Raw genomic sequence first — 8,449 nt, 5'->3', positions numbered from 1 at the left:
TATTCTAACAGCTTCTGCTACTATAACACCCCCATCTCAAATCATAACAATTGTTCACTTTGAGCTAGGCCCTCAAGGGTTTAAAGCATGTTACTTGGAAGGAATATGAACTCATTTATATAGCCCAGGAACTTTTCCCACCTAGACGATGTGGGATGGAATGTGATGTACAATAATGAAAGTGAATTCACTTATATAGCATACTTAACCTAAAATAATAACCATATAAAAATTCTTTGACAAGGAGGAGTAATGCCCTTGGACTTCTGCACGTACTTAAGTCAATAAAGGTGAACACTTTTGCAAGTGTCCCAACAATTGTTGGGCAAGAATGGACATAAGAGCATAGTCAACAAGTATTCATTATTCTCTAAACATCTATTCAACATCAAAATTGCCAAGTGAAAGAAATGTCCTCAATATCATTACCTTCCATTTGGGCAAGTGTACTAATGAAGTTTTACCAGTAAATACACTAGCTATGTACTAAACGGAGAGGAGGGAAAGATGAATCGAGCACTCACAATACCCATAATTACTGTAAAATCCAATGACAAATTAGCAGACGTTAATCAAGTTTTTGAATATTCTACTGAAATCAAACCTTCAAGTAGCAAGGCAAGACATTGTTGATTGCCTAAATTTCAGTTTTCCCATCCTTTCTGGATAGTTCCTAGCATCCTAAATTTCTAGACGAAATAAATGAACATTCACCTTAAACATGCTTTCATATTATGCCAGCCAAACCACATGTTATGAGTATGCTTGAAACAATGGCATTTGGATCCTGTATGCACAGCGACATGCAAATTGTCTTATTATTGACTATATTGACACTTACGATATTTAACTCGCAAAGACAACAATTCTATCAGAAACTTTATTAGTCACATTACTCTCTGGATAATTTCTGATCCAACTGAAGATGAAGCATTTTCCATGTGTCTTTTCAATAAAGTAGGTATATAAGAACAACATACAATCATTTATTTATCTGAGCTGCGAACTCCTGTCTCTGTTATTTGTTCATAGCATGTAATGGACCTCTCTAATAATAACTAAAACAAACATGCAATGTATAACAAGTATTGCAGGCATGCACAGAGTGATCTTGTATGCTCTGTGTAAACTGAAGTCTAAATGCTTCATTAGCATGTTTTTGAACAGATACTTCATTAGCCTGTTTACTAACGCCAAAATTAAGGACATTTTGCATCATCGATACTAAATGTACATCCTGGACAAAACAAATATATAAAGGGAAGGACGTGTCAATAATAGCATATGTATCAGTAATATAGTAAGTTAGAGCTTCTCGGAGCAGTAATGAACTCACCTAACATTGTTTGGGGTAAGCTCATTGAGTGCTGATTCAATAATGGTTGGGCTGAATTTAGAGGGCAAGGATGACCCCACTAGCCAATCATTAGGAGGATACAACTGCAAAATAATTTCAAACGAACAGTTGATGTCAGCAAAGCAAGTGACTGCTAAAGAAACAACATACAATCACTCAGACTGAGTTTGAACAGGATGAAGATGGGGAAAGAGAACAAAAATTCAACTATTTAATTTCTTGTATTTGTTTAGCAGGAGAAGGGTGGAAAATACAACAAAGTTAAATATCTTATACAACCCACACCAGAATGGCAACTTTGCTTCTAGATTCTTACAAAAAAATACAGTCACTTTTTTCTCTCATTAAAGTAGCCAACTATTGTAACTTTCTCACAAAAAATTAAACCAAATGCAAACGAGAAAATAAATTTTCCTTTCACCTTTTCTTTCACTTCACTATCTATCACTTTTGTTTTCCATCATATTTTTTACTCTAATCAAATGGACCCTCAAGATTCTCATTGAAAAGTTGAAGTGCAAAGCAAGAAGCCAAAGAAAGAGAAGCAGAGAAAAGCTGAACCTCTTAACTACATCTTGTAAAAAAATAAATAAAAAGTGAAAAAAAAAAAAAAGAAGAAGAAGAAGAAGAAGAGAGAATCAAAAACTACACTCAAGTCAATCAAAGAAACGTCTCCAGGAAATATCGAATTAGTAGTGCTTATCTCCAAAAACCGGCTTTGTATGAATTTTACTTGTCAAAACAAGTCTAAGCTGAGATTGAGCCTAGCTCCTATGCTACTGAACCAAGCTCAAGCTCCTTGTACTTGGCTGGCTTCATCTCATTTACAGTCTAGATGAAGTAGGAACCTTCACCTTCATCTAGCACATGTTAGCATAATAAACTGACTCAGCTTGCTTAATATTCAATGATCCAAACTCATCAAGGCAAGTGGTGGGTTGCTCTTAAATTGTCCTCCAACAATGCTTCACTGCAAAAAAGTAGCATCAATCTTTTCCTACTTAAATGGTACAAAGAAAATTCCACATAAAGACTTAAATATATAAATAAAACCATCAAAGCAATCATGGCTTACTAAGCCAAACCAAGCCTTAGCAAGCTCATCAAATAAATTGAATTCTACACCATTTATAAGTGAGCTTGACTTGTGAACTGAAGCTTGTACCCTATACAGCTTTCTGTAAAGAATGCACCTCAGACAATAAAAAACAACAAACATCAGGATAAGAAGAAATTATACCATTCAAAACCAATCAACCACCTCTGAATTCAAATGACAGGACTTTTTTTTTTTTTATCAGCAAAAACAGAATTTATTGAATAGATCAAAAAAGAGGCAAGGATGAGGCATCCTCTACAAGTAAGAAAACACAGAAAGAAAATGCATCTCCAACAAAACAAAAAATAAAATCCAGAAACAACTCCTAATCCAATAACCACTTGCATATTCATGCCACCGTCATCCATCTAAGAATAATCATGGGGAGAATTTGGCTAACCATGGGCCATGCAACTTTTCAACCCCCAGTTAGCAGATAAGTGGAATCTCAAGGATGAAAAGTTCAAAGGATAAATTATTTATCAAAAAAAAAATTCAAAGGACAAATCAAAAGATGGGCAGCTTATTCATTATTTCATCCTCTTGGAAAGAAGATTAAAAAAAGAAGAAGACTATCAAGACATAGCACAAGGATGGTAACCGAGACTGGTACAACATCCAAAAAAATGAACATTCTGTCGACAAAAGAATTTGAAGAGGGTTGCACATGCTACTTTTATAAGTATGGTGGGAACCGTATGTTAAAAATGAAATTGCAGTTGTCATTTCCTTTTTCCATTGTTATAAAATCCTATTTTCTCATAAAGTTTGTACAAGAGACTATCAGGTTTGAAAGAATTTTGGTCATCATTGAAAAGAATATACAAAATAAAAATAAAGAAGATAATCCAAATTCTTAATTAAAAATCGACACAAAAATAAGAAGAAAAACATCTCCACAAAGGTAAATAGCCTAAAATTGCAATGCTTTCTAATGCAATATCATGCACAAGGATCAAAATTTTGTTGCAGCATGACATTTAAAAAGACTCCGAAAAAGGAATATCTAGTAAACATGCCGCAAATGCAATGGAAATAGCAAAAAAAATTTGAAAGACAGGTGAACACTTGAAGCACAGAAGAAGATTTATTAATGCATATTAAAATAATTTCCAACAGCGCTATTACGGCAAAAGCACACTTAGAACAGTTTCAAAGCTGATATTCTTTTGTACTATAAAATAATCATAGACAAAATATAACATTGTCATATGAACTCAACATTTTAACACAAGTAAAACAATTCAAAATAAAGGTCATAGCAATTAGAAACTAATATTCCAAAAGATCTTCCAGTTATTCTGATATTGGTTCACCTCTTCTCCTTATCTACTTATTCTCAAAGAAATTCGAGAATTTTTTATGCATATGCTTTTGGGTTCTAAAAACTCAACAATAAGGCTAAAAGAATAATAACCTTTTGTTCTTTTTAGACTATATTGCTGTCGGCAATAAATTCAAAATAATAATAATAATAACCATCCCAAACATTTTACGAGCGGTTTTCAGTTTTTTATGAAAAGTTTACTTTTATGAATATCAGCATTTTGGTTTTGCAACCAAGCTTTATTGTACTAGAAAGCAAAGACATTCAGCTAATTCCATGCAAAGAGAATTTTCATTTCTGTGCAGATAAAATAGATTCAAAGAAACTTTGATGTCAAATGCGTTGTCTAATTCCCCTGCTAAAATGAATATAGAGACCATCACTCTGGTCCACTATTGCCATATATGACCAAGCTTTGAAACCATACTGTTTAAAGTCTCATTTTCAAAAGAGATACCTACAAAATTAGGGCCACCATTATACAGAAGCTCCAACAACTCAAGGAACTAGACTATCTAAACCAGTAAAGATCATGTTATTGCCCATAAACTACGCATGATACGAACATGCCGACACAGGAAATTTTCAAAATATCAAGACATAACACATTAGTAATCCAAAAAAGGGATCAATATCAAATGTTTCGACTCCAAAATAAAAACTACACCTCCATTAAAGATTCTCCTGTTGTGCTCCTAGATGCATCACCAAAAACAAATCACTGAAGACTCCGGCCCATTTCTTTCTTCTTCCCTTTTTTTTTTGACAAGTAAATATATTAGAAAGGTGCCAAAAAAAGGAGCACAGTCACCACTTTACACCGGCTATGTTTGATTTCAGTTTGGATTAGGCAGATAAGATACCCCCAAATGTGTAAGCCAGGCAAAGGCATTTTAGTCATTCACATGCAAAAGAGTTATCCCCGGTTTAACTATCCCACCCCTAGGACAAAATAATCCCTCATATGTAGGTAAAGGGGTCACGTGGGATTAGCTATTCTAAGCAACTTTTGCAGTACCAAATGTGGGATTATTTACGAAACAACACAAGGATGAGGGAGGAGTCACAAGTCACTACATCTTAGTTGCCAACTTCATATGCAAATGGAAATACAGCATGAGTTACATCAGACAGATCAATAACAAAGGCACATATGCTTCCACAGTCCACCATTAACAGTTGGCCTCTGAAAACTCCCACTAATGAAAGCCAACATAACTTGATCATTCATTTAAGAATGGAAGTCAATGGCTTTCATGGATGAAATAAATAGACTTGGTTATCAAAAAGAGGACAAAGCATGTTGTTCTTCTCATGCAATATATATATGTATATATATATCGAGCTTTTTTCTCTTGCTAAAAAAATAAAAGAACAGAATTCGATGTACATCATGTACTAAACAAGCTCTCAAATACTTAACACTGATAATTAAACAGCCAAGACATAGATAAAAGATACTTGCAAACTGCCTTCAAACACAAAGAAAGAAAGAAAAAAAAAAATTCAAAATGGTGCGAATCAAAGAGGGGCTCACTAACAATGGCATTTTAAAGAGCAGTTCTATTTTCACAAAAATCAATCACAAAAGCCGGCACAACTCTAACATGGTACAAGACCCTATTTGTGGAATTTAATAGGTTCATTTTAGCGAGTCAAAAACTACCCTTCGAATGTTCACAATAATACTAGAAGACAACATTTTTCATTCATGTCATTTTAACTAATACTATGAAACAACACCACTTTAAACATCAAGATGGTCAACAGAGAAAATTATCAAAGTGAACACAAATTAGACAAAAATAAAAACAAAGATCAAAAGCTTTCCTGATCTGCTGGATGAAATTACCCACATCATAACCCATACAAGTAACAGGGCATAGTATCCATTCTCGTATGCAGAAAATCAAAGCACAATCTAAAAAATAAGAAAATCATAACTAGAAAGGCCTCGAAATAAATAATTTCCTCCACATAAAAAAGCAGTAATAACACAATGATATGGCTATGCTGCCTAGTATTGTAAGCACAGCACAATTAAAGATCTCCCCAGCTTCAACAGCCAAGTATGAGCCAAAATGTTCAAAGAATCATAGCATATCATTCTTTTGAGATGAAAAACATAAATGTTTCAAGATTCCCAAAAAATTAAAGTACCAGAGAAACACGAAACAAATGCCACTAAAACAGATCAGAATATGAAAGTAATGTGGGTTAAACAATGTATAAACCAAACTAAAAAGAGAACTGCAATGCAATACCACTTTCAAATTAAACAAAGATCATTTCAAAAGATAGAGACATCTAATATGGTGAATCATTCAAAACTAGAGTCATCATGTACATCATGTACTAAACAAGCTCTTAAATAATAATTAAAGAGCCAAGACATAGATAAAAGATATTTGCAAACTGCCTTCAGACACAAAGAAAAAAAGAAAAATAAATAAATAAATCAATGAAAAGGAAACCACAGTGCAATCAATTTCAGAGTTGGGAATTTACGAGATTACCAGAATGTTCTACGAGAATTTCACACAAATTCTACAGATACAAGTTGAGAATTCAAACAACTAAATTTGGCACAATTAATATGTAAATATATAGCACATATTATGTATGTAAAATTACTAACCTTGCCAATTGTGGCGAAAATGGACATGTTCCGTGACCTCCCAAACCCTAGCCGCCGAATCAGACATCCGGGTGGATGCCGCCACAGCAGGAAGAAGCGATTTCCTCCCAATCGTTTTTTTAAATTTTTTTTCCCCTAAACGTCTCTCTCTCCCCTCCCCCATTCCCCCCTCTCTCTCTCTCCCCCTCTCTGTTTCTCTCTCTAGGGTTTCCCTGCCCTCCCATGGCTTCTCACCTCTCTTCTCTGTGCAGGTTTCTCTTCAAATCTCTCTTTCTTCGAAGCCGTTTTGGGAATCTTCAACGTTTATGGAGTGAGAGACATGGTGAATTCACATAATTTGACGGGGGACGATGATGGATCTATCGTTGGGGAGAAGAGAACGGAGAGGACGTTGAATTGGGGGTTCCGTTGCCGAAGAAGGCGAGGAATGGAGGCGGATTGGTTGGGAATGTGAAGAAAGTGGAGGAGGAGGAGGGGTTCTCACTGTCCATTCTAGAGAGAGAGAGAGAGAAACCCTAACCAAAACTTTTCAGAGAGTTGGGTTCGGGATGTGAGCTTAATCGCAAATGAGGAGAGAGGAGCATAAAAAGATATAACCGTTGTTGGGTACCAAAAACACACCTCAAAATTCTAATAAAAATTCCGATAACCAAATTCTTTTCAAATTGTAATTCGAATAAAAGAATTCAAAATTCTTTTCCAATTGTGTAATCAAACACACAATTCAAAATTTAATTTAAAATTCTTTTTAAAACTCGTAACTAAACTCTTTTTAAAATTTTATTTAAAGAAAAATTTAAAAAAATATTTTTTTATTTTATGTTTTAAAATAATGATTTTATTTTTTAAAATATTTAATTTTTTTTTAATTTCAAAAAAATTTGGATGGCCATATATATATCTAAACCATAACAAATTTTTTGGCCAATACTTAAAAAAATAAGGGCAAATTACAAACACCCCCTCGAGGTTTGGTGAAAATACAGATTTCCCCTGAGGTTTGAGAAATTACATACCGCCCCCTGAGATTTATATTTCCATAACAAATTACCCCCTGAGGTTTTTATTTTCATACAGATTTCCTCTTAATTTGTTATGCAAATTTGACCTTCAAGGGGCAATTTGTAATTTCTCAAACCTTAGGGGGAATCTATATTTTCACCAAATCTCGAGGGGTGTTTGTAATTTGCCCAAAAAATAACAAAAAATATTTTTCAATAAAATATAAAAATAAAAAAAAATATTTTGATTAAAAAGTTTTTGAATTGAGTTTTGAGTTATATGTCTGGTTATAAGTTTTAAAAATAGTTTTTGAATTGAGTTTAGAGTTATGTGTTTGCTTATGATTTGAGTGTGGAGTTGTGTTTTGAATTTAAAAATTTTACAAAAATGAAATAAAATATTTAAAATGAAAAATAAATTTTTCTTAAAACGTTTTTAAATATTTAAAAGAAATAAATTCGAAAATTTTCAAAATACAACTCAAATTTCAAAAATTTAAAACTCAAAATACAACTTAAAACTCTTTTCAAAACTCAAAATTCTTTTCAAAATTCAAAATTCAAAAAATCAAAAATATTTTCAAAACTCATAACTAAATAAATTTTTATTTTTTTTAAACTGAACTCACAACTCCACACTTAAAATCACAATTTCACACTTAAATCATAATTATAAAATTAAACTAATGGATTTTACCTTTAACTCTTACACTCACTAATATGCCTTGCACGTACTCTCTCTCTCTCTCTCTCTCATACAGAGATGAAATTAGGATTTTATTACTACAGGGGTTAAAAGATAAATAATATTTTTTTACCGTATAGACAAATACACATATATGTACAATATGATATATAAATTATACATATACACATAAAAAAATTTAAATATCATATAAACAATCTCTAATAGAATGAATAAATTTTTTTTTAGAAAAATAATAGAGAATAAAAGATGAGAAAAGAATGAAGTATATATCTTTTATACTAAAATGCTATTTTATTTATAAAATAATACATACATATA

The 8,449-nt window shown here is 32.7% G+C and overlaps 1 long non-coding RNA gene across 1 annotated transcript; it reads right to left on the bottom strand.

Annotated features, from left to right (window-relative positions):
- Window positions 1-714: 714 nt before the first annotated feature.
- LOC145804416 (uncharacterized) lies at window positions 715-7,047 on the bottom strand. Its single transcript, XR_014346090.1, has 3 exons — window positions 6,422-7,047; window positions 1,337-1,440; window positions 715-1,237 (listed from the first exon to the last, which is right to left on the bottom strand). It is a non-coding gene; the product is annotated as an uncharacterized LOC145804416 (long non-coding RNA).
- Window positions 7,048-8,449: the final 1,402 nt, after the last annotated feature.

The sequence above is a fragment of the Camellia sinensis genome, chromosome 12 (genome assembly GCF_055761805.1).
Source record: "Camellia sinensis isolate YWXY chromosome 12, ASM5576180v1, whole genome shotgun sequence".
Lineage (NCBI taxonomy): Eukaryota > Viridiplantae > Streptophyta > Magnoliopsida > Ericales > Theaceae > Camellia > Camellia sinensis.
Note: the sequence above shows the minus strand (reverse complement) of the source record. Positions and strands in the feature narration are given on the sequence as shown.